The 27,398-nt window shown below is 45.6% G+C and overlaps 1 protein-coding gene across 3 annotated transcripts in view; it reads left to right on the top strand.

Annotated features, from left to right (window-relative positions):
- The window catches only part of LOC124553628 (protein roadkill-like), a 106,665-nt gene that overhangs the window by 12,376 nt on the left and 66,891 nt on the right, over positions 1 to 27,398 (top strand). The window contains exon 1 of one of the 3 annotated variants that reach the window (XM_047127489.1): positions 4,194 to 4,325. The exons of the other annotated variants lie outside the window; for them this stretch is intronic. The gene's annotated coding sequence lies outside the window, so the exon portion shown is untranslated. Of the gene's footprint in view, positions 1 to 4,193; positions 4,326 to 27,398 lie in introns of those variants that run through there. 3 annotated transcript variants of the gene reach the window in all.

Genomic DNA, 27,398 nt, shown 5'->3' with positions numbered 1-27,398 from the left:
GTCCACGTGATGTAATGGAGCTCAGAAGACTTATTCTTCAAGCTTGCACTGAAATTACGGAAGACATGTGCTGTAGGGTAATCACTAACTTCAGTATTCGTTTGAAGGAAGGTCGGAAACGAAATGGTGGACATATTGAGTATGCGCTGAGTTAGAACAAATCTCCATGGACGGCTCTTCATTGTAGTATATGTTCCTTTCAGATTGTATTGACAGTAAAGTTCATATTCAAAAACAAAATGGTAACACATTTCGTGCGCCACCCTGTATGTTGCCAGTGAACATGGGCATTTGTTTTAGTAGATTAAAGAATTCCCTATGATCACAGTCAGTCACATCTCCCATACTCCTGTTCTAGCCACCTGGCAAACCAGCCTTTCCCGCTCACTCTTTCCTGTTCTACTTCTATCCCACTTCACCGGTTTCCTACCTCCTCAAGTGACGATCGGTTTGAGGCGCCGTGTCACGGATTGCGCGGCCCCACCTGCCGGAGGTTAGAGTCCTCCCACGGGCATGGGTGTGTGTGTGTGTGTGTGTGTGTGTGTGTGTGTGTGTGTGTGTGTGTGTGTGTGTGTTTTGTTCTTTGTATAAGTTAGTTTACATTAGTTTAAGTAGTGTGTAGGTCTACAGACTGATGACCTTAGTAGTTTGGTCTCTTACGAATCACACACTCTCACACACTCTCACACACTCTCACACACTCTCACACACACTCTCACACACACTCTCACACACACTCTCACACACACTCTCACACACACTCTCACACACACTCTCACACACACTCTCACACACACTCTCACACACACTCTCACACACACTCTCACACACACTCTCACACACACTCTCACACACACTCTCACACACACTCTCACACACACTCTCACACACACTCTCACACACACTCTCACTCACACTCTCACTCACACTCTCACTCACACTCTCTCACACACACTCTCTCTCTCTCACACACTCCTGACCTCAGTGATTCTACTGTAGTCATTGAGGTGCCATATTTGGCAACTAAATCTCAGTTCAGCTCCTCCTTTGACGCCAGCAAGTCTGCAGTCTGCCTTTAACTCTTCGCTATGTGCTTATTCTTTTTATCAGCGTGGCCAAATTGGCCAATCATGTTCTGCTCAGAGCTACATGCTCTGCTGCCCTCTGTTCACTTATCGTTGCTTCAGCCTCGCCCGCACTCACGCTTAGTAAGTTGTGCACTCGACCTGAAACACTGCTAGCTGTGAGTGGAGCAGGCTGTGCACATCCTAAATCTAAACATCTCCGCTGCACCACTGAAGTCTGGCTCACTCATTTGCCTCGCATCGGAGGAACCTACTGTTTCATTTTGCACATTTTCGTGGCTAAAAGTGGGGAGAATCCATCTCCCACACGTCTCTGTACCGTCGCAGTCTCTTTTTTGGGCATTTCGTCTACTGACTCCTCACCACCTTTTTTCTTTTCTCCCCGTACTGCTTTTGGAGCGACTACACGTAACTATTTTCTAATAACACAAATGAAAATTTTATACAGAAAAAACACTACCTGAAACAGTCACTTAAATAACATGCTAAATTTTTACCAAGTTCATCACACTGGCTAAACAAGAGTATTCATCACAAGCAACCTAGTAAAATGAAAATGAGCTTCACACGCAATTCCCAGCGCAAAATCATCGTCACACGAGCATTAATTACATTTAAAAAACTCCCCACTCAAAAGGATTACAACGAAAAGCTCCCAAACTACCATAAACACACTTCACACAAAATTCAAAACAGACATCAAAGACGACACTGTTTCATAAATCAACCACAATGAAGAAATTGTGAGAGATCTGTAGAAAATAAAATTTACGTGTTAGTACACCCTAACAATGTCACAGCATCAACATGAGATCCCTGGGGTGACCGAAATCCTGTGCAAAAGGGTCTCGCCATTATGAAGGCTACCTGTTCTCCGCAAAATTCAGACTTAATGGCAAAGTCGGTGTTCCAAATGAAACCTGTTGCTGACTTCAAATACCAACAGCCACCAGGCAAACAGAGGTTATTTTCGTTTCATTGAGCACGCACCAGACACACAAACTTAGATTGTGGCTGAAATTCGTTCATGTGCTGGAAAAATAGCAGAGAAAACCACCACCTGTCAGGCTGTTGTATGAGCTAAGGAATGAAATATCCTCGTACTGGATACACAAGACAACATATTACAATTTTGTTGGTTCAAATGGCTCTCAGCACTATGGGACTCAACTGCTGAGGTCATTAGTCCCCTAGAACTTAGAACTAGTTAAACCTAACTAACCTAAGGACATCAGAAACATCGATGCCCGAGGCAGGATTCGAACCTGCGACCGGAGCGGTCTTGCGGTTCCAGACTGCAGCGCCTTTAACCGCACGGCCACTTCGGCCGGCTATTACAATTTTATTGATCGCTATTAAGGGAGGATAAGAACTGAATGATTTTAGGGATCTTGACTAGGAAGCAGAGTGGTGCTGTGAGGTGGTATGTAAAGAGCCACTCGACGTTTACGTCTGAATTAAAACACACGAAAATATTAAATGGTGCTTCAGCTTCGACATAGGGTACGTGTCTCTCGAATGCAGCCTCCAAATGTGGAACTCAATCTGCCAAATATGGAGTAGGATTTACTTGATGCAGACACTGACCATCTCCATACATTATATAGTTCTGAAGAATGCTTGCTTATTCTGCTTTTAAGTACACTGGGACAGAGAGCAAAATACTTTAGACAGTCAACTTCTGAGGACAAAGGCCCATTGCAAGAATTCACTATAAATCCAATAATTAGACAGTACAGTTACCGAATAAGAGCACCTCTACTCTGTACTTGACAAAGAATTTTATGTTCGGTTTTGGCCTCTAATATGAGACACACTAACACGTGTGGGGAATGAAGTGGTTCTAGCACTACACATTCCACCCTCCAAAGGGAACTTATAATTGAAAATATTCTTTCCACAACAATATTTGTGTATAGTACAGCAGGAGCAAAACTTACAAGCGTGTCTATATTTTTACATGAAGTACCTGTACTTTTAAGTGTATTGAAGACATCGCACAGTCTCATCTGTTTCCAAATTAGCTTTTTCCAATTCCTCAAGTTTCTGGGATACAAAGTTGTTCACGCATCCTTCTCGTCTGAAATATTGCACATGTCCACGGCCTTAAGAATTATCAGAAAATTTAAAAGTTCAGCCCAAGAAACAGTATTTTTTTTGGTGTTATCCAATGAGATGATTTCAGAGGTTGAGGTGGAGAACTCTACTTTTCCAAACAAGTCACAAAAGTGTCTTAGAATTGGTAAAAGGCTCGTATTTTGACTGAGTGAAAGTATCTTCTTTTCCAAGTTAATTAAAATGGTATTATTTCTTGAAGCAAGCTGAAACCGTGGTTATTTCCAACTTTTGGATTGAATTTAAAAAAAACATTTTCAATGGGCATTGTGTGAAATGAAGCCAAAGAAGTGACTGTGGGTTCTCGAAAATTTGTTTCAGCAACGTGGGACACGTATTCTGAGATAGAAAACAAGATTTCAAAGGTTCATACATATCAATAACTTTCGTAACTCCTGGCAACAATGACAACCATCTAGTTTTAATACTACCTAGAACTTTGCCGTATCGAGTATCAACGAAATCACAGAATGATTTCAGTTGGTCCACACGTTGAGGGTAAATGTGTCGTCCTCAGTGTAACTTGAAGTTAAAGTAGTACGTGAGCCCAGGCACCGATGACCTCAGCATTGATATCCCTGTAACGTTCTTTAACGAAAACTTGTCACACTCGTCCGTCGTTTCTGGAGTAGCAAATGATCGATACGAATCGCGAAGCTCGCGCGTAAGTCACTGGCACTCAGCACGATGACGGAAGATGTTGTGTTCACACCTCTCCTCATCCCGTGACCAAAATGCAGCGTCTTTGTTCCATCTTTGCGTTCACCAAAAGCGGTACTGGGGAATCGGTTTACGAAATCCGGTTTTTGGGGCGCCAGGCGAAGGGGGTGTGTTGGCAGCTGTATAGCGCGGTTCGAGATAACGGACTGTGGCGTGGGTGGGACGCAGGCGGTCCGGCAGTGCCGACACAGACGTAGACGCCCTGCTGCAGCCGTTCCCTCGCCTGCCGCGCGAGCTGGCAACGCCGCCCCGTGACGTCAGCGCTGGGGGGGGGGGGGGGGCAGCCGGCTGTCTGTGCGGTCCAGTTGTGACGCAGCAGCCTGGAGGGAAGCAGCGTGCGACGTTGTCCTGCCTGCCCAGACAGAGCTTGTGTATCTTGTGTCTGCACGGGAATACCTCAGAAAGGTGAGGCAGGAATTTATGGGAGCGGCGGATGTTCTGCACGCTTTTGTGTGGTTTTTGTCGCGTAACTCACTTACTGCTCTTGTCTAATACTTTGTCTTACTTTGAAAAATTACGACCACTACGAACAAAGGGGGTGGCTAACAGTGTGTTAAATTACCGTCTTGAGTGTTCAGTGATTTATTGGTCGTTACGTGTGGCCTTGCTCCAGTCTGTGAAAACTTGAGCGAGAATAACGTGGAACGAATGGAAAATAACGCCACATTCAGTCGGCTAGTGTTTCGATGTGCCAGTGTAGATTTCCACGGAATTCACGTACAACAGGCATTTAAAATGAAAACCTCGCGTTCTTGATTATGTTCGTAGGACGCAAGTTTACGAAAACCATGAAATGCAGAACTTTATAGTAAGCGAGTTTTAGTGCGACAAGGCGTGTAGCGGCTTGCAGGCGCGGCAGAAATTTTTTAATGTTTCGCGTAATGTGACCAAATTCAGACATCTAAAATGTTGTCAAGATGTACTCATTCAGAGGTATAATCTTAAATTGCGGTCGTCACACAGTAAGAGAAGTACCGCAGTTGGAAACATTGCGCGTCGCGAGGTAACGTGACTAAGGGCGCCGAAATACGCGGACGTTAGTCAGCCAGTATTTCAGAATAAGGGCAGTTACCGACTTCCAAGAAACTGCACGCAAGACTACGAGAACTGGAGAGATTTTTCCGCTACCGCCCTACTCCGGCCACGTTGCCGCTGTTCATGGAGTCAACTTAGGCATCAGACGTATCGTTGTAGTTTATCGGTAGCTAGCTATTCGCGACGCAGTTGGCTGACAGTATCCCCACACCCCGTAGCGTATCTGCAAAAATTACATCGTCGTACGGCCCACACATCAGTAGACATGACGTGTCAAAAATTTAGACGCGCGATAAACGGGCTTTTATTTAAAAAGCAGCGCAAATTAAGCAGACTGTGCTTACTCAGTATTTCAGAATGAGCACTTGCTTTCGAACACACATTAAGAACAATTTCAAACCGTTTGTAAACTTTTATCTCGCTTACATGCTTAACGTCAGATGTTACACACGTAAACTCGTCCGCAAAGTAATCAGACGTCGGAAGCTGTTTCGTGCGTGGGCGTTGCGGATCCTGAAGTCCATTCGCGAATCACAACTCGTGGCGTGACGCCGACACGCTTGTGGCGATGAGACGCAGCACTCGCGTTCATTTCAGTATCTTCACAATTTTCTGGAATTAAGGTTATGGTCAACGAGCAATCTGTAGCTTTCCCCAACACCCTCATTACAAACAGGCGACCATCTGCGTAGTAGTTGGCGAATTCTTGAGAATTTATCGTAATGTTTGTGCTTCACGAAATAAACATTTCGTATTTTTTATCGCTCTGTCACGTCTCCTCGTTTGTGATGTGCTCATGAAATTTTTTTTAGCACTCTACAACGCTGCATCGTTTTGTTGGGCTGTTCTCGTGTTACTATTTGTCTGATTATGATGAGAGAGCCCGGTGTGTCGACAAAGCAACGCGTCAGCGATCTGTGAGGCGCGCCGTGTTGTGTGCGGCCTGCGCTTCAGTCGTGTATTATGTGAGGGAAGGATGAAGGTCGGTGATTCTGACGCCGTCACTTACCAGCTTCTTCATTTCACGTTCAAATTACACCATTAAAGTGCAGTGTAGATTTCTATGTGCAGGCACTAACGGCGGCAGAATCTAGATTTAATTTGTGCCATTTCCAGTGCAACAGTTGCGAGAGTCAAGGTAGATTTGTTGTTAGTTTCCGTCAGAGGGTTGAATCACGTCAAAATTATAACATTTGTGGGGGCATTTTCTAATTATGTTTGACAGTAACCAACAGTAAACATTATTTCGTTTAGCCAGATACTGTTACAGAAGCCTTACCCGTTATTCATGGTAAGTCAGTTTCGTAATCGTTGGTGGCCACTGACGTCGCATTTGCAGACACTTCGGCGTGGCAAAGTACTGAAGACGACCCGTCTTGAAGAGTTCAGAAATGCCATGTGTCAGTTAGACTGCACATCGTCGTAAAACGCAAATTTGAATACCAAAACCATAAAATTGACAATTTTATCTCCGGAAACAGGTAGATCAACACGACTGTTCAGTGTGCTCCCCCTCATCCACTGCAAGCAAAGAACGCGTGACGTCACGGAAAAGTGACTGTCGTCACACGTGAGGGACACGATGATTTGATAAAAGTTGCGCGAATTTTATGTATAAAAAGCAACCCGGAATCGGTGCTCTAAATGCCCTTCACTTTCGTGACATGGAACTGTGTGTGGTGGTTTTCGTATTTATACTCGCCTATCACAAAATATACAACGCAATTGATGCACGCCGTATTAAAGACCTGTTCAAAGCGTATCGTGTGTAGCGAGATAAGATTTGCTGAATTGTAGAAAACTGTGGCGTTCACGGATGAACAGCAGCGGCAGCCAAAAGTGTTTCCTAAAAAGGTCGCGATTGTGTGGAATCAGCTCTTTAGGTCACACATAGATATCCAATAATAAGGGAGTAAGGTCACTCGTGACTTGGGAATGTGCGCAGTGTTTCCGGGTGCTTTCAATTCATTAGGTGTTCTGTCCACCAGTAAAATGTGATAGCCGCATAAAATTTCACATTGTGGTGTCTCACAGGATACTTGGGCCGGCAGTAAACGTGACTCAGCGTGGAGACGGCGGCGAGGTGTCGCCCTGACACGTGGCTGAGGGTAGCCGTGCCCTACCACTGGCTGCTTGTAGTCTCAAGTTGAGCCACTCTGAGGTCCATCGTGGGCTGTGACTGCTGTATGGCGGCGAAACTTGGTGTGCTAATGCGCCCTTGCGGAACCTATTTACACTGGAAGGAATGTTCCCATATGTAATGGATTGGGAACGGAACGTGCACAGGAAGGGACAAACAAGTGAGAAAGGCAGAATGTCGATATTATTAACCGCCACTTGCTGAACTTGTTCAGTATGAGCACCGGAGACTTCCGCGAGGTGTTGCACAGTGACAGATTCGCACCTGGTATTGGAATTGATTTCCTCCGGCGCCAACTGGTTTCGCGTTAACGCATTAGCATGTCTACAGTGTTTCGCTGCCTTACCATACTCACAGACCACAGTCGACTTGGGTCAGTAGCTTCATTTTACTTACAAGCACCCGCTACTTGAATGTCTCAGACGGAGAAAAAAAAAAGTTCGTGAAAATTTCGCTGTCACCTTGGTGGCCCATGTGGTCATAAACCATTTAGTAGTTAATCAGTGAAGAAATCTGCAGTTTTCTCAGACTTCCGTCGTGTGTTTCACTTTTCTCAAAGCATCAAGGCTCTGCCAGTACCCGTATTTTTAGTACAGGCGGCTGCCTAAACTGGAGCAGCTCGCAGCTGCTGATAGCGGCCGTCGACATTGACCCGTGGCGTAATGGTTTGCTGCGTGACGTCACACACACACTCACGGATACAACAGAACGCGTGGCTGCTATATTATTTTCTGTAAAGAGTGTTGTGGTGGAAAAGTGATCCGTTGCTTGGCCAGAGTTCTGGTACAGGTTGTCAGGTTACAGTATGGTTGTCACTCAGCGGAGCCAAAGAAACGGAATGCTACAGTAACAATTTTTGTGTGGCACGTATTTCACGCATGTTAGCTTTCGAAGAGTGTTGTATGTCCGTTTTGGTGACGCACAGTTGGAATCGGCAGGTTCAGTGCTGGGCCCGCTTGCCCCTAGTGTGGAGGCAGGTCCACACCTGTGCAGCCGGCCGGCCAGCACGGCGCCCCGCGGCAGCCCCCACTCTCCGGACGAGTACAGACCGCGCTCTCCCGCCCGCGGTGTTTTTCTGTCTGTTTTTTGTACTGCGTCTCACGGTTACGTTGCTGTGTTTCGCGCCCTTTCAAATTTTCGCAAGCCCATTGGCCGAGTGGTCTAAAAAGATACAAAATGGCTCTGAAGATCATCGTGCATACATACCTGTGGCGCGAGTTCTCGGTAACATCCAGTATGGCCTCTATTTTGTGTAATCAGTGATCGAGTGGTCTTCTGCTAATATTTCAAGTTCATTTGAGTCAGCCACAGTGCAATGAAACCCTATTTTAATCGCTAGATTTTCGAAAATAAACATTAAGAGAAACAGGGCTGTAGTACAATTATAAACATTATGACTTAAATATAGGAGACAACCGCAATTACGATACACACACACAGTTTAATTACACAAACCCGTGACCAGCTTCAGATTTTCAAACATCCCTTGTTAACTGCTTTTACAAGCTGATCAGTACTTGCGTTAACCGCCTACGGCCAATCCAGCGATGCGAAATTTCGTCGTTTAGGTAGCAACAAACATCGATGCTCCCTGAAGGAATGAGTAGTCCAAACAACCACAACTGTAACATATCGAGGTAAGATGTATCCGGCACAGTTGTCTCTCAGTATTAAAACGGCCCATTCAGCTTCGCCTGTCACACAGCACAGGATACATTAACCCTCGGCGAATCTCCTTCATGCGCCGAAATTACCTGAGGTTTTTCAGTACGGCACACTCTCACATTGCGGAGATAAACTTTTTCAGTAAAGTGTTAGTTGCTTTGTCGCTGAATATCAGCGTGGGGGCGAAATGTCCATCCTCAATTGATCCCTGCAATGTGGCGCAAATGTGGAGGCGCCGGCCGTAACAGTCCGCTTTTAATTGTTGTAAGGGATCCAGACGGTACGGTTTGGAGTGTAACCGCCGACGCACTGTCTTCCACATACTTTGCTGCGGTGTTCAGAGTTCGTGGCTTTTGCGTGCTGTTGACTTGTGTGGACTGCGTACATAAATCTCGTTCAGCCCCCCCCCCCCCCCCACCCACGCCTTACACGGTTTTTTGCACCTGCCACATTTGGTCAAATACCTCGCATGTTACAACACACGAAAAGTCTTCCCTTGCCTTGTCGGCATTTTGGCAAGGCGCTGAATTCGTAATGGCATGCAATCATATTCGTACATCTAATATTGCGGAAAAATTCGAATTCTGGAAACGAGTGAATCGTTCATGGTAGCCCTCTGTCTCGCCTTTTACCCGTCGTCTTTAGTTTCTGCACCAGTACGGTGCTGAGCAGTCCAACTCATGATCTCGATCCCCTTGCTCATTTTACACAAGGCCAAGAAGTCTTTAAATTCTTAGTCTGGTTGACAACATTGCATTTACGAATTATTTCAATAACGTACGTAATATCTGTACACGTAATGTGCCTCCAGGAACACCCGCGAAATGTTAACCATCAAAGTACTTCTGTGCCCTAACAATGAATCACTGCAGCGCCTAATATTTAATTCACAGAATCTGGTACTTTCTGAACACGCTTGGTTACACTTCACGTGCTGACTTTAATCCCAGTACATACACTGTGTACCTTAGTGTCGCGAATCTTTCCGTAAGCAATGATGAGTATATGCCTACTTCTACTGAACCCATATTACTCCTCTGTGGTACACAAGTTAATTATGTACGTACATGTAAACGAAGCAGTTCCGCGTGTAACTGACGTATACAAAGACGCAGGTATCGTTAATACGTCGAGTGTGTTTGAATTCTAAAATTGGATGTAGAAGTTCGTTATGTGGAGAGCCAAGTACGGAAACCACTGCATCAGTGGCTTTATTCTTCTTTCAAAATAATGCTGAGAAACTTATACACAAGTGCGTTTTAACGCGTAAATACCTAGTGTATGGTGAGCTGTCAGTGTTGCTGTTCATTAACTTGTAATTCACGCCCTACCTACCCTTAGTTCACTTACAGTATCACTGAAGCGTCATTCCTTTCCGTACGTAAAATTCGTAGTACAAGTTACGAAATGCCACAGTAGGTGAAGTAACGTTCTCTAAAGCACTGCAGGACCTTTGCTTGTCTCTGAGTTGCACACCAGATACAATGAATTTTCGTCTCTTTTATTGACGATTAAAATGCGTAATACTTGGGCAAATCTGCTGATAGCAAATGTCGTTCTGCTTACTGTTTATCAAAATATGTCCCCGACCTTCATGCCTTCTTTCTTCTGTCGTGTAAATTTTGCCAACTCCAAGGAAACAAGATGACCGGCAAGTCAGGGATTTTTGTCTCCTTATCTATGAGTTTCAAACACCTGTTTCTCTTTCTTTTTCTCCTACAGAAATTAGTATTGCGTATTTCTTTATACTTACCGCGTGTACAAATTATTTCCTCTTTTTTACTTCTTTACATAAAAATATGCAAATAATAGTTACCACCTAGATGGACGTAGAACATGAAAAATATATCTATGGACGGTTAGTCTCTAAATTGGCTAAAAGAGAATTACTACCATCTTTGTAGCCTCTTTCATGTAGGTGCTTTAAAAATATATTCATTACATGATGAACGGTGCAGTTTTTTATAAGCTCACGCAAAGATTTATTAACGTGACTTTTCTCGACCGATATATTTCAGACAGGACTAAAGAAAACGATGGCGTCCACTCTTGGCAGTTTTTGTGTGGTGATCCACAGTGCGGACCTTACTGTAGTTAGTTTCTTACTGTGCTTAGTTTGAAGCGTCAGAAATTAAACTTGGTATTTGAACCTAAAGTAATTGCAGAGTGCGGGGATGACGTCATATAACGATATTTTGCGCGGTTAGATTGTAAGAATTCGTATATTTAACTAAGGGATTTCGAGGGATTTTTTTCCTTGCTCTTTCTTCAGTACAAAGCCACTAAATGTGGCACCAGTGTAAAACCGAATACGGCGACCGGTCAGTCTCCTCTGCATCAACGAATCAGAGCGCAGACAACAGCCACTTACTGGGAACTGCTGAAAGTGAGCAGCGCAAATATATAAGGGTTACTGCAAAAAACAGCCGCCACAGAATAAGTTCTGGCCATCGCACTCGGCGCAGCACAACGGAACAGACGGGGAAAATTTAGGTTCCTCTTCCGCCCACGAATGGCGCGTGGGTAGGGTGATCCTCGGTAAGGCGTCTTTATTGGCCGCAGTTTCTCGATTTTTCTCGTCGTCGTCGTCGTCATTTCGCTGCAAGCCTGGAAGCTTCGAGGAGACGCGCTGGCGCTGCGGAACAGCGGCTTGTGGGCGGGAAGCGGGCGTCCGCGCAGTGCAGCCAACTGCGGGTCGCCAGTCCAGGGTCAGCCGGTGACGTCACGCGGCGAGGCTGGTGGAAACCGGCTGCAGTGAGAAACACAGCGGCAGGAAGGGGGGGGGGGGGGGGGGGGGGCAGCAGCGAGACTGACGTCACGGCGCAGCGAAGAACGGCTTCGGTGAACAAAAAGTACCTCCCTCCACATTCCGCAAAGTCGTGTGAGGTTTGAATCTGTAGGTGGTTACTTAGTTTTACTGCATGCCCCATCAAGACATTAATTTTGTGGTGCTTGTGTTTAGATTTCATTCATACATGAGAAGTGTGTTGGAAAAGAGCACTACAACGTATTACGGTTATGCACATGAGGGTATACAGGTACATTCATGGCGGTGCATTTTGTGTGGTTCATATCGTTTGAAAGATGTTTCACGCTGATACGGAAAACACTGGGGCGTAAAATGTGTACGCCACAGGAAGTTTTCAGGCGGAAGAACGTTTCCTTCAGCTTGTATAAATCATACAGAAGTGTACATGTTGGCATAATTTGACAACAGTAATTGTATAAATTTTTCGTTCCTGTTTAGATATATAGTAAAAGTTGTCTGTGGACTGGCGCGGACACACACACGCACACACACACACACACACACACGAGTGGTCCTACAAGAGTTTAGTTTCTACCGACTGAGCTGCGGAGCCATGGAAACAGAATGAGGTGGCGGTGTTGGCCGGGAGGTTTGCTCCCGGGGTTGCTCGGCCGGTGGGTGAAAGCCGTCCCGTTTCACTCGACTTGGCCCATCTGCTCGGCGGTGAGATGACCCGAAGTTACGGGGGCGGCGCAAACACCCAGACCCCGAGAGAAGGAAATTAGCGACTCTGTCGGGAATCGAACCTGGGACGCTAACCACGGACTGCGGACACTGCTGCACCGACCGTGAACACGAGTCGGTCTGGGATACGCTGTGTGGGGCTCACCGCCTCTCTTTCCTGCTAGAAGCAGTCAGTGTTCCGAAATTCTTCCGTTCATTACCGCCTTAACAACGTCGCGTTTTGTCTCTGTGGGGGGGGGGGGGGGGGGGGGGGGATGTGAAGACGTTCTACAAAACAAAAATCTACTCGCATTTTGACCTAGAACATGCGAATTTCTTCTCAGATGGGTCTCTGATAAGAGCCGTGCTGTCCGTTCAACGGAAAGAAAGATTGTGTTTTGCGGCATCGAATATCCGCTGACAAGCTTCGGGGTCACGTTACTCTGTTTACACTTATTAATAAATGAAATGGCCATGCTAGTACTCGCAATTATGTAGGAAAATTATATTACAAATCGCCTACTTTCAAAAAGAAATTCATAGCTCAGATCCTCAATAACAGAATTGCGGAATTGTATACAAAGAAAGATGGGTTAAACGAGAAAGCTTACTTGTTGTATCTTGAAATATTGATGCACTATTCGAAGTCTTAAAATTATCGAATAGATGATTTTTGGGCACTGGCCAATGATTTCATTGGTAAACAGAAAGAAGAAACACGCTGCAAGTCATGCGAAAAAGCGTCAAATTTGTGTAAGGGTGTTATCAGAGGTAACCAACAAGGATGTTCGAATAATAAAGTTTTAAACCCACGTTCTGTGAACGTGTTATTAGTAAAACTTAGATAATATTTCCAACAGCTAAGACCCAGTTACTGTCCAAAGGGCTGAAATTCAATATCGCACCTGCGATTAAAGAACCACACGTGGTAGACAATTTCATAGCAGGCCTTAAATTAGGTTTGGAGTGTACCAAAACGCCAAAGAATGTTCAAACGCGGTTAGGCTAAGAATTCTGTGAAATCTTAGGAAATGAATTGTCTGTCGCTCAATCAAAGCATTACGTTATAGAACCGTGAAAAGTTTTAATCGTAAACTGGAGAATAATGGCGCCCTAGTTACGAAAGCTGATAACGGGAACTCGTTAATTATAGCTTGCGTATTTCGGTTACTTCGGCCGGCTTTAAACATCTAAAATGTTGTAATGTACTGATTAAGAGGTATAATCTGACACGCAGTAATGAAAGTATCACATAATCATCTTGTGGTGCAGCTCTTCTTGTCGTCTCCGTGCTTGCTAAGAAAATGGGATGAGAAATTCCGCCTTATGCAAGACACCTTTCTTCTTTGTTTCACACATGCATGTTTCAGCACTTTTGTGCTATCGTCAGTGGGTTCTATGTCTCTTTTTAACTGTAAATTTGTTCTTGACATATTAACATTTGTGTCGTTTACAACATTATGTAAAAGTTGCATTTCTAACTTAATTGGCGAAAAGTGGGTGTAATCATGAGTAACATGCGTTACATGATATGTGTCCACTTATTTTGGTAGCTGTTCTGCTACACAATATACAACTTGTCATCTGCAAACAGCAAAACGTAATTTATTTTAAATGCGAACATTTTTAGGTCAGGCTTTACCGTGACTGTTGCTGACATTAAATGAAACAACAAGTTCACTGTTACCAGTCACCGTTTTATTTATTTCCACGACGCGTTTCGAAGGTTTAAACCTCCATCATCGGGTGGATTTACATTAGTAAGTATTACATTTGTGTGTTGTGTTACGATTTTTTGTTTGTTATGCATTTACGAACGCAAAATAAGACTGTATCGCGTTTTCTTTCCGTAACTTACAGTTTTGAAGTTGTGGTGCGTTTCCCTGTATTGTTGGCGAAGTAAATAGGCTTACTTCTGTGCCTTTGTTCGCGTGGCAATGCAGTTTGTCAAAACATGGGCGGAGTTTTCGCTGCCATTACGTGTTGTTGTGGCTGTGTGGCGTTCATTTGTTTCGTAGCGTGTTCTGCTGGGTGAGGCGCGCGAGCTTCAATTACATTTGGCGTGTGTGTGTGTGTGTGTGTGTGTGTGTGTGTGTGTGTGTTACTTGTATAGTTCTTCTATTGTACCGAAGAGGGTTTTGTTGCACAGTGATGTGTATTCATTGAGTACTTCACTTCTTTGGGCTCTTGATTTTTGGATGTGGTAGTTTTCCTCTGTAGCTAATTTTTGGTGTAGGCTGCTGCTAGTTTTTAGGATGTGAAGGTCAGTTGTTGGGTAGTGGTTGTGTGCTACCAGGTGGTCTGCAAATGTTGAGTGTGTGCTATTGCTTTTCAGTGCTCTGAGGTGTTCATTATATCTGGTTCTGAAGGTCCTGCATGTTTGGCCCACATACACAGATTGACAGCAGTTGCAAGTAAGTTGGTAGATGCCGGACTGGCTGTATTTGTCAGTGTTGGTGACATTTCTTCCGAGTCTGCTCTGTATTGTGTTGTTGGTTCTGTATGCTATGTTGAGTCCTTGTTTCTTTAGTATATTACCCACCCTGTGTGTGACCTTGTTGTTGCAAGTCATTATGTGCCATTTGTTGCTTACTGCCTGCTGATTTGTTGTGTGATGTGTGTGTTTGATGGTTATGTGCTGTTTGTTTCTGTATTTTCTGGTTTATTTTGTCTACTCTCTTTGCGTCATATCCATTCTCCTTTGCAATTTGCTTTATCGTGTTCAGTTCTTGTGTGTAGTCATGCTTGATTGTGGGTATTTTGTTCAGCCTGTGAAGTAAATATCTGAAGCTGGCTTGTTTGTGAGGTATGGGGTGATTGGATTGGTTATGAATAATGGTGCTGGTGGGTGTGGGTTTTCTGTAGATTGTGAATTCATGTTTGTTGTTTCTCTTGTGTATAGTGAGATCTAAGAAATGAAGTTTTTCATCTGTTTGTGTTTCTATGGTGAATTGTATTTGTGGGTGGATGGAGTTTATCATGAAGTTCTTTTATGCGAAACAGTGGTTCATCTATTAAGCAAATTATGTCATCTATGTATCTGTACCAATATATTATTTTGTACTGTTTTGGTATTACTATTTTGTCAAAAATTTGTTTTTCCATCTGACTGAGGAAAATGTCAGGTAGGAGGCCGCTGATTGGGGATCCCATGGGTAGTCCATCTTGTTGAGAGTAAAATCTGTCTTTGAATGTGAAGTAGTTTTGTTCTGTGATGAGCCGGAGTATGGCTAATATTTCTTGTATGTTTGTTGTGGGTATGTTTCCTTGCAGTTGGAGGTTTCTTTCTATTATGTTGATGGTTTCTTCTGTTGGGGTGTGTGTGTACATTGAAAGTATATCAAATGAAACCAATGTTGCTGTGTTTGGTATGTTTTCACTTCTTACTTTGTCTAAGACTTCTGTTGTCAGTGTATTTGTATATTGTCTGTAGCAGAGTGTGTTTGGTGAAGTGGTATTTTGTGGCTTTATTGAAGTTTATTAAGACATATGGGTATTCTGGGTTTGTGAACTTAAGGCAATGATTTTAGGGTGGGGGCCTTGGGATTTTACTGTATCATTTTTTAAATCTGTGTTTCTGTGAAAATTGTTTCTATGTTTCTCAGGGTTTTCTGTAACTCACTTTGGTATCGGTTTGTTGGGTCACTGGTTAATTCTGTGATGTTGTTGCTTTGGATGAGTTCTAATATTTTGTAAATGTATTCCTGTTTGTTTATGACTACTATTGAATTACCTTTGTCAGATTTTGTGATGATGGCATTTTCTTGTGTTAATTTATTCTGTAGTTTTCTGTAGGTTTTTTCTTCAGGAGTCCTAGTGTTTTCTTTTATGGTGGTTTTGTTCTCTTTGATTATGTTTATTTCCTCAGCAATTAGTTCTCTTGTTAGGTTTGCATTGAATACAGGTGTGTTTAGTCTTTCTTGTTGCTTTATGATGTTTTCAGCTTCTGTTATGATATTTTCTACTGTCCTGTGTGACACCACTGTGTTAATGTTATGTTTGGGACCCTTTTCAAGTAGGCTGCTTTCTTGTTCAGATAATTTTATGTCTGTTAGATTAATCACTCCTTTGTGAAAGGTGTGTTTGTTGTATCGGTGGTGGGAATGGTGGGTGTTTGTGTGATTTAACATTTTTGTGTGTTTCTTTTGTTGGATTGTCTGTTTCCTGCCTATTATGGTATCTGTGTATGCTCTAACCCTGTACATTAGTTCATCAAAAAATGGTGGGTGTGTTATGTGATTAGCTAGTTCTATATGCAATCTGTATAATTCAATATTCAGAGTCAGTTTTTTGGAATACAGAGACCGGATTTCTTGCTTTATTCACATGCTTTACGTTTTGTCTGCTGTGCTGCTGGTGACATGTTGTTTACAGTTATTGTTATATAGTTAGGTACAATTTTAGAAGCCAAACATAGTTTATTGAACTTAATGTTGAGTATGGTTTTATGAAATCTGATGGTTGTTCTGATATATGTTGAAGAGCTGCGATGGAAATACCTGGCTTGGTGTAGAAATAATCATCTTGTGGTGCAGTTCTTCTTGTGGTCTCCGTGATTGCTAAGAAAATGGGATGTATCACAGCTGGAAACTTGGCGTGTCTCGAGGTGACGCAACTCACAGTTCTGAAATACATGGTCGTCATTCACCCAGTACTTCAGAATGATGGCAGTTAGCGACCCGGAACCAACTTCAGACAACATTTCAAACACTTGAGATAATTTCCCCTAATGTCACCCCGCCCCACACACATACACACACGCACATAAACATGCGCGCGCACTGGGAGATTGGCATGTCGGACATTTAGTCGCGCGAGAGACTTCCTTTTGTGTAAAAAGGAGTGTCAACTAGCCACACTGTAATCCAACTGTGTTTCAGAATGAGAGCACTTGTCCACATCGAACACACGTTAAGAATAATTTCAAACCGTTCCCAAACTCCTCTCATACATGCGTAACGTAGGATATCACACGCGTTAACTCATTTATAAAGCAGCCAGTCGCCGGGTGCTGTTTCGTGTGTCGGCATTGCGTGTCCTGTAATCCACTCGCGAATCAGAACCCGTGACGTCATCCCGACATGATTGTGGCGATGAAACGCAGCACTCGCGTTCATTTCAGTTTGTTGTTGTGGTCTTAAGTCCTGTGACTGGTTTGATGCAGCTCTCCATGCTACCCTATCCTGTGCAAGCTTCATCATCTCCCAGTACCTACTGCAGCCTACATCCTTCTGAATCTGCTCAGTGTATTCATCTCTTGGTCTCCCTCTACGATTTTTATTCTCCACGCTGCCCACCAATACTAAATTTGTGATACCTCGATGCCTCAGAACATGTCCTACCAACCGATCCCTTCTTCTGGTCAAGTTGTACCACAAACTCCTCTTCTCCCCAAATCTATTCAATACCTCCTCATTAGTTATGTGATCTTCCCATCTAATCTTCAGCATTCTTCTGTAGCACCACATTTCGAAAGCTTCTATTCTTGACTAAACTATGTATCGTCCATGTTTCACTTCCATACATGGCTACACTCCATACAAATACTTTCAGAAACGACTTCCTGACATTTAAATCTGTACTTGATGTTAACAAATTTCTTTTCTTCAGAAACGCTTTCCTCTCTACTTCGACATTCATCAGTTATTTTTCTCCCCAAATCGCAAAACTCCTTTACTACTTTGTCTCATTTCCTAATCTAATTCCCTCAGCATCACCCGACTTATTCGACTACATTCCATTATCCTCGTTTTGCTTTTGTTGATGTTCATCTTATATCCTCCTTTCAAGACACTGTCCATTCCATTCAACTGCTCTTCCAAGGCCTTTGCTGTCTCTGACAGATTTACTATGTCATCGGCGAACCTCAAAGATTTTGTTTATTCTCCATGGATTTTAATACCCACTCCGAATTTTCCTTTTCTTTCCTTTACTGCTTGCTCAATATACAGATTGAATAACATCGAGGAGAGGCTACAACCCTGTCTCACTCCGTTCCCAACCACTTTCATGCCCCTCGACTATAAGAGCCATCTGATTTCTGTATAAATTGTAAATAGCCTTTCGCTCCCTGTATTTTACCCCTGCCACATTTAGAATTTGAGAGAGAGTATACCAGCCAGCATTGTCAAAGACTTTCTCTAAGTCTACAAATGTTAGAAACGTAGGTTTGCCTTTTCTTAATCTAGCTTCTAAAATAAGTCGTAAGGTCAGTATTGCCTCACGTGTTCCAACATTTCTACGGAATCCAAACTGATCTTCCCCGAGGTCGGCCTCTACCAGTTTTTCCATTCGTCTGTAAAGAATTCGCGTTAGTATTTTGCAGCTGTGACTTAAACCTGATAGTTCGGTAATTTTCACATCAATTAACACCTGCTTTCTTTGGAATTGGAATTATTATATTCTTCTTGAAGTCTGACGGTATTTCGCCTGTCTCATACATCTTGCTCGCCAGATGGTAGAGTTTTGTCAAGACTGGCTCTCCCAAGGCCGTCAATAGTTCAAATGGAATGTTGTCTACTCCCGGGGCCTTGTTTCAACTTAGGTCTTTCAGTGCTCTGTCAAACTCTTCATGCAGTATTGTATCTCCCATTTCGTCTTCATCTACATTCTCTTCTATTTCCAGAATATTGTCCTTAAGTACGTATAGACCCTCTATATATTCCTTCCACCTTCCTGCTTTCACCTCTTTGCTTAGAACTGGGTTTTCATCTGAGCTCTTGATGTTCATACAAGTGGTTTTCTTCTCTCCAAAGGTCTCTTTAACTGTCCTGTAGCCAGTATCTATCTTACCCCTCGTGAGATAAGCCTCTAAATCGTTACATTTGTCCTCTAGCCATCCCTGCTTAGCCATTTTGCACTTCCTGTCGATCTCATTTTTGAGACATTTGTATTCCTTTTTGCCTGCTTCATTTACTGCATTTTATATTTTCTCCTTTCATCAATTAAATTCAATATTTCTTCTGTTACCCAAGGATTTCCACTAACCCTCGTCTTTTTACCTGCTTGGTCCTCTGATGCCTTCACTACTTCATCCCTGAGAGCTACCCATTCTTCTTGTACTGTATATCTTTCCCCCATCCCTGTCAATTGTTCCCTCCCCCCCAGGGGGTCCACAACTCTTTCGTGGATACGTGCGTGGCGAGCACGGGGCCCCGAGCCATTGCAGCCTTCTTTCTCTCCCGGGCTGCATTTCCTTTCCCTTCCCCTCCTTTCCCCTCCATACCCCTTTCCCCTCGCCCTCTCCTCTCCCTCTATTGGTGTCCTTGCTTATGTTGGCCCCCGCTATCCTCCTGGTTCTGTTGGTTTTACACTCTGGCTTTGTTGCGTAATCATCTCCTCCTTTTGGCATTCCTTGGTCCCCCTCTGGGGTTTGACCTCCATTCCAAAATTTCTCTTCCGTAGTGTGAGCCATTTGGGGAAGAGCACCTTACCTAGTGTCTCCGACGTGTGCCCTCCTAGTATATTCCACCTTTTCTTCTACGTCGTTGTCTGATGCTAGGGTGCATAGCCAGCACGGTAGCCAGCCCGTGTGGTGGGGTCGCTATGTACCCTTTTGGTTGAGCCCCCTGAACACACAGGGATCACACTTCTGATACCTGAGCTGTGACCTCCTCATGCATGCCTTGGAGTGGTTGCTCGTCATCCTGGAGCATCGGAACTCCCGGCAATGGCCGCCGTGCCAGACGGCCCTTGCTGTGGCTGGGTGGCGCCCGTGAGGAGAGCCCCTGATCGGAGTGGGTGGTATCAGGGCGGACGCTATGCAGATGAAACACATAAGGGTCCAAACCTCTGGCCGCTCTTCTGCGGCAGTCTCTCTGCGTGGTACTGATTCCTCAAGTGCTGCTTCTCTTGCCCCTTCGGCCTTCCCTTCCGTGGCTACCCCCTGGGAGGAGGGTCAGGCCCGTCGTCTAGGGGCAAAACCTTTCCCCCGTTATCTAGTTTGCACCAGGACTGATGGAGATACTTTCACCAGTGTCAAACCTTTATTCTTTGTGGAACACATTGAAGACAAGTTCGGCGAAGTGGACTCCCTGAGCAAGATGCGGTCGGGTTCATTACTGATAAAAACTGCTTCGGCTGCCCAATCTGCGGCCCTTCGTGCCTGTACCCATCTTGGCACAATTCCCGTGTCCATTACCCCTCACCAGTCTCTAAATATGGTACAAGGTGTGATTTTTCACAGAGACCTCATCCTTCAAACTGATGAGGAACTTCGGGACAATCTCGGACGGCGGGGTGTTCACTTTGTTCGGCGTGTTCAGAAGGGTCCTAAAGATAATCGTATTGATACTGGTGCCTTTATCCTGGCCTTTGAAGGGGATACCCTTCCTGAGAAAGTTAAGATTATGGTCTATCGCTGTGATGTGAAGCCGTACATCCCACCTCCTATGCGGTGTTTTAAGTGCTTGCGTTTTGGCCACATGTCTTCTCGCTGTACCCAGGACCCTCTCTGTGGTGACTGTGGACGTCCACTCCATGAGGGGAGTCCCTGTGTTCCCCCTCCTGTATGTGTAAATTGTCATGGTAGTCATTTTCCACGTTCAGCAGATTGCCCAGTCTATAAGAAAGAAAAAAAGATACAGGAGTATAAGTCTCTTGATCGTTTAAGCTACACGGAGGCCCGTAAGAAATATGCACGATTGCACCCTGTGTCCATGACATCTAGTTACGCCTTGGTTACATCTTCATCCCTTCCTCCCCCTTCCTTACCCCCGTCCCGGACCCCTCTCCTTCCCCCCTCCCCTGCGGCTCCCACACCTTCTCCTCTGGGCGCCGCTCCCCCTCCTCAGCCGGAGAAGTGTCCCACTCCTTCGGCGTCTGCCGGTCAAGGGCGCCTCTCCCGGGATGCCCCTTCCCGGCACCTTCCAGGTCAAAGGTCTGCTGCAGCGCGGCGACCGCGAGAGCCGCGGTCTATCGGCCCCCAGGTCGCCCGGTCTCTTTCTGTTCCTGATCTTGCTGCAGCTGGCTCCATTATGCCGCACAGCCCTCCTCGATCTTAGCCTGAAAAGAAGAAGAAACATAAGTCCCGGGACAAAGAGCCTCTGGTGTCACCAGAGGTCCCTTCACCGGCTTCACAACCGGATTCTGACCTGGCCCAGATTCCATTCATAACCAGCTGCTTCAACATCTCAGTGCTCCACAACGGCACCATCTTCTTCGGGTGTTTAACCGTATCTGGCTCCAGGGTGACTTCCCTCCTCAGTGGAGGGATAGCATTGTGGTTCCTGTCCTTAAGCCTGGTCAGAACCCCCTATCTGTTGACAGCTATCGGCCAATTAGTTTGACCAATGTTGGTTGTAAGTTACTTGAACGGCTGGTAGCCCGTCGGCTCACTTGGGTCTTCGAATCTCGGGATCTATTGTCCCCTTACCAGTGTGGCTTTCGAGAGGGACGATTTCCAATCGATCATTTGCTTCGCTTGGAATCCGCAGTTCGGCAGGCTTTTTCCCAGCGCCGCCATTTGGTTGCAGTGTTTTTTGACCTTCGCAAGGCCTATGACACGGCCTGGCGCCATCACATCTTACTAACCCTTCATCAGTGGGGTCTTCGGGGCCCACTCCCGATTTTTATCCGCCAGTTCCTGATCCATCGGTCATTCAGAGTTCGAGTTGGTACTGCTTTTAGTTCTCCACGGACCCAGGAGACGGGCATCCCACAGGGTTCGGTCTTGAGTGTCCTTCTTTTCCTCATTGCTATCGATGGACTTGTGGCCTCTGTCGGTCCCTTGGTCGCCCCTGCCCTGTATGTGGATGATTTCTGCATTTGGGTTAGTTCCTCCTCGATGCCATCTGCAGAACGGCAGCTCCAGGTGGCTATACGGCGTGCCTCTGCATGGACCCTTTCCCACGGGTTTCAATTCTCTCCTTTAAAATCGCGGGTGGTCCACTTCTGTCGCCGTACTACGGTCCACCCTGATCCAGAGCTCTATCTCGCTGCACAAAGATTGCCTGTGGTTCCACAGTTTCGTTTCCTAGGTCTTCTTTTCGACAACAAGCTCACTTGGCTGCCCCATATCAGACTCCTGAAGGTAGGATGTTTCCGTAAACTCAATGTCCTTCGCTTTCTTGCCCATTCCTCCTGGGGTGCGGACCGTTCCCTCCTCCTCCGTCTTTATCGTGCTCTAGTTCTGTCACGTTTGGACTATGGTTGTCAAGTTTATGGTTCAGCTGCTCCTTCCACGCTGCACGTGCTGGATCCAGTCCACCATCGTGGTATCCGTTTGGCCACCGGTGCCTTCCCTACTAGCCCTGTTGATAGTCTCCTGGTTGAAGCTGGGATCCCCCTTCTTTCTGTTCGGCGGTCCCAGCTTCTGGTGTCTTATGCCCTTACTATCCGTTCTTCTCCCGCTCATCCTTCCTATTCTATCCTATTCCCAGACCATGGACGTCGCCCGCCTGACTCCCGCCCTCGGGCGGGTTTACCGGTTGGGCTGCGCCTTGCGTCTCTTACCCGTGATTTTCGGCTTCCTTCTTTGTCCTGTCTTCCTCGCTCCCTCCCCTCCACCCCTCCTTGGTTAGTTCCTCGGCCTCGAATTCGGATGGATCTCCGCCGCGGTCCGAAAGATTCCATCCCCCCGGTGGTGTTCCGTTCCTTTTTCCGCCAAATTTTATGGGAGTTTCGGGATGCTGTTGTTTTTTACACTGATGGCTCTAAATCTGCTGATCATGTTGGGTATGCCTTCACGTCCTTTGTTGGAACGGAAAATCATCTACTGCCACCCTCATGTGGGGTGTTTACTGCGGAATTGATGGCAATTTCCCGGGCCCTTACCTTTATTAAACAATCCCAACACAACCGCGTTTTGTTATGTACGGACTCGATGAGTGGCCTTCTTGCTATTGACCGGTGTTTTTCGCGCCATCTCTTGGTCTCTGCCATCCATGACCATCTCGCTGATCTTCACCGTGCTGCTTGTTCCATTGACTTCCTATGGGTCCCGGGCCATGTGGGTATCCCGGGTAATGAGCTCGCTGATCGTTTGGCTGGGGGAGCAGTTACTTACCCCCCGTTTTCTGTAACCCCTCCTGCAGCGGATTTACGGCTTCACATCAAATCCCACTTTGCACAGTCATGGGCCAATTCTTGGGAGGCTACTCCACTGTCTAATAAACTTCGTGCCATTAAGGTGAATACAGGCCCATGGCGTTCTTCCTTTAGCCTCTCCCGCAAGGACTCGACCACGCTGTGTCGTCTCCGCATTGGCCATACCAGGCTGACCCATGGTTTCCTTTTGCGTGATGAGCCACCCCCGCTATGTGGTTGTGGAGCCTTCCAGTCAGTGGCCCACATTTTGGTTGAATGCCCCCTTCTTTTGGCTCTGCGTGCTAAGTACAGACTCCCCCACACTTTACCTTTGATGTTGGCTGACGATTCCCGGATGGTCTCTCTGGTTCTAGGTTTCCTCCGGGAGAGTGGTTTTTATTCTCAGTTTTAAAGTTTTTAATCTCCCTCTGGTGTTGGGGCAGGGCGGTGAGTGTTTGGGTGTCTCCCACTGTAGGCAGTGTTCAGAGATTCCCGATTCACCTCCCTGACCGGAATCTTCTTTCCTTTCCCTTTTACTCTGTTTTTACCCCTTCTTTTTAAGGCTTGGTTAGTTTTTCTATTCCCATACGTACTTTCTGCATTATAGCAGTTGTACCTTTTAAGTCACAGGTGGTCTTGCCTATGCTGTTTCAGCATAGTGTTGGGTTCGTTCTCTTGCCAACTTCCCTCATTTGTTTTTACTAATGACAACGTGACTGCCCTTTTACGTTTCCCCTTTATCCGTTTTATTTTTCTGACTATCCTGAGATGACCCGTTAGCAGAATGGAGTCTATTTGAAACAAGGGACTGATGACCTTGCTGTTTGGTCCCTTTAACCTCAAACAACCAACCAATTGTTCCCTTACGCTCTCCCTGAAACTCTGTACAACGTCTGGTTTAGTCAGTTTATCCAGGTCGCATCTCCTTAAATTCCCACCTTTTTGCGGTTTCTTCAGTTTTTAATCTACAGTTCATAACCAATAGCTTGCGGTCAGAGTCCATATCTGCTCCTGGAAATGTCTTACAATTTAAAACATGGTTCCTAAATCTCTGTCTTACCATTATATAATCTATCTGATACCTTCTATTATCTCCAGGATTCTTCTATGTATACAACCTTCTTCATTTCGGTATTTTCACAATTTTATGGAACTAACGCTGTGGTGAGCGAGAGACCTGCTGCGCTCCCCTGCACCTCGGTTAGACTGAGGCGAAGGCTGGATTAGCAGCAGGCGGATTCTCGAAGTGTTGTCGTGATGTTTTGCTTCGTGAAATCAAATATTGCATACTTCTCTTTTCATCTGTGATGTCACGTCTCCTGCTTTGAGATTAGCTGATGAAAGGGAAGCTATCAGACACAACACTTTTTTTTGTACTATGCAACGCTGCAGTGCTTTGTTTGGCTGTTCTTGTGTTAAAATTTGCGTGATAAGTCCATGGCGTGCTGACAAAGCAAAGCACAAGGGATCTCTCCGATACGCCTCGAGTTCTATGTGGCTTTTTGTGCAAAAAATTTGCCGCAGTCGTGCTTGGGCGTTAATAGCATCCTTTGTTACGAAAGAATGGACGACTGACGCTGTCACTTACAAACTTCTTTACTTGAGGTTCAAATGACACGGTTAAAGAGTAGTGTAAATTTTCACGTCCAGTCTACAACGACGGTAGAATTTTGTCATTTCCAGTGCAATAACGGCAAGATTAGGCGTAGACTACTCTGTTATTAGTTTTCCTGAAGGGACTGCTCCCCACATCCAATCGTGGCAATATTCAGAACATGGTACCTCTACTTCAGCAGAAGCACCTTCCTCCGGGTTTTGTGCGTAAAACGTGCTTGGTGGTGCGTAGAGCTGGCCGCATCTTCGTCGTAAGTAGTTACAGAGTACACAGCAGGCAGGCACCGCATTCTGCATATTTTCTGTATCAATTTTTAAAGGACTGGAATGTGGAAGAGAGAGTCGGAAACACGTTCTCCACAGTTCTTCGACAACGGGATTGGGGATAATAGCAAACCACCTTCTCAGAATTTAGTACCTTGAGACTATAGGGATCAATAAAATCGTGCCTTACGCAGAAGGCATTTCTCCTGCAAAAACATACGGCAGTTTGTGACCTATGACACAAGATTCACACGGTATTCTTAACTTACTTTTCTTCGGTTTGTTGCAAAATACTGTGTTTCGCACAACGCCACCATCAGGTATCCCGTCATTGGTTCCAAAGCGTCCATAGTGAACTCGTAATTTGCGTTTACTGTTGCAAGCAGCACCATGTTGCAGTAGCCATTGTAGTTACCACTCTCCAGGAGGAGGGACGATTAATGCGCACGTGTTCGCCGTCGATATGATCAAGACATTTCGGAACTCTTTTGCATTGTAAATCCATCCATCCTGAGACCTTGGGAACTGTAACATAGGAAGGAAAAACACAGCTACATAGAACGTCAACCTTTTTTTTTTTTTAATTTACAACCTACCTCCATGTGTTCATTTATCAAAGCATAGAAAACTGCGGCACAAGTATCTGGCATAATTTTCGAGAGACCCAGTTGTGAAATAGCAACACAGTGGTGCAGATGACGGTATGTAGGGCCAGTAGCTAAGTACCTTAATGTTGGCGCTGATTTCTCATGCGGTGCCGCAGCTCTCCCCATCTGTGTCGCCCGTCTTTGTAGTAAAGGGCTCACGAAGGGGGAGCAAGTGCTGGTAAGTTTCTCCATCCATTCTTAGGTAATTGTCGATATCACCACACTCTAAAACTGGCAACATTTCTGGATGAGAGACTATCCTCTCTTCTTTGCAGCCATTTCTTCGTCGAAAATGTTGGTGTCCTCCTCCTCTTCTTGCTCAAGCAGCCGTATAGTTTCAGAGCCGGAACTGCGCACAGCGACAGCGAAACGACGTCGTCGTCCACCCTGTCCCGCTCCACACAGCAGACTGACAGTCGGTTCTGCCACCGAAAATCCGCGCGTTTTCTGCCGGGAGAAAGTGTCCTGTGGGACAGCGCTTCGTACCAACAATTTACCCGCGGCGGGAAATGCGCGCGCTCCCGCCTACGCCCTGACAGCTTCCCCTGCCGGCAAACCGCGCATTTTCCCCCGCGGTAAAACGCCGTGTCGCATAGCGCCGACGGGGAAACTGCCCGGGACGCTGAGCGCAGAGACGTGCTGTGGGAGGGAGGGAGGGAGTGGGAGCCGCTCCACGCCCTCAGGAGTGGAGGGACGGCAGTCGGGCTGGCAGAGGCCGAACCACGCAGTGGGGTGGCGAGTGCCAGTTTCTTCAGCTCTTCCAGGCGAATTGCGCTGCTGGACTCACGGATAGTAATATTCCCGTGTCACGACAGGGTGGCGAGCGAGAATGTTACCGGATCGCTGCTGAGTGGCTGTTTCTGAGACACTCGCCACTGGCCAATCTCTATTCTCAGAGTGCGTGTGTCCGTGACGTCCACAAATGCGCCAATACTTTGTCAGTTGATTTTGATTCATATATTCTGCTAGGAAAACATTATCTCATCTCTTCTTCAGTAGCGTTCGTATATGAGCAACTTACTTTCTGGAGTTCAGGTTTAAGAGTGCCGTTGGCGACTGCCCCACAGGCGGTACAGGGCGGCGCGAGGCGCACACAGACTGTTTCTGCAGCGTCGTGGCGTGTCCCCAGTCCAGACCAAATGCTGCCGAAGCTGCCGACGCAGGCTGCTTGTAACACTGCAACCGGTTGTACGTAGCGTGTGCAATCATACCAAATTTGGTATATTACGTACTATGCCCCAAAAGAGCAAACAGTCCTGTCCCGGAAAAGCCACCTATAACACTTCCGTCAAATACACCTACTGTTATACCATAACCTCAAAACTGGACGCAGTTCGTATAATGAAATTATTTTTATTCAAGCAATTTTAGTAATAAGAAGCAGAGCAGTGTTACCCTCTGACAGGAATTTTGATATGTTGACCGTGTTGTACCTAACGGAGGTGGTTTATCGGAAGTGAAACACAAAATTACGTAAATATTTAAACAGTAACAAACAATATCTTACCGATCTACACTGTTCAAAGAATAAAGAAAACGGTCGCCAGCCTAATTAGGCAAGAGAACGATTGACATTCTTGTTCAACAAAATAGGTGTGAGTAACTTCACTGGACCA

Source organism: Schistocerca americana, chromosome 11 (assembly GCF_021461395.2).
Source record: "Schistocerca americana isolate TAMUIC-IGC-003095 chromosome 11, iqSchAmer2.1, whole genome shotgun sequence".
Lineage (NCBI taxonomy): Eukaryota > Metazoa > Arthropoda > Insecta > Orthoptera > Acrididae > Schistocerca > Schistocerca americana.
The sequence above is the reverse complement of the archived record's forward strand: the minus strand, read 5'-3'. Positions and strand labels throughout refer to the sequence as shown.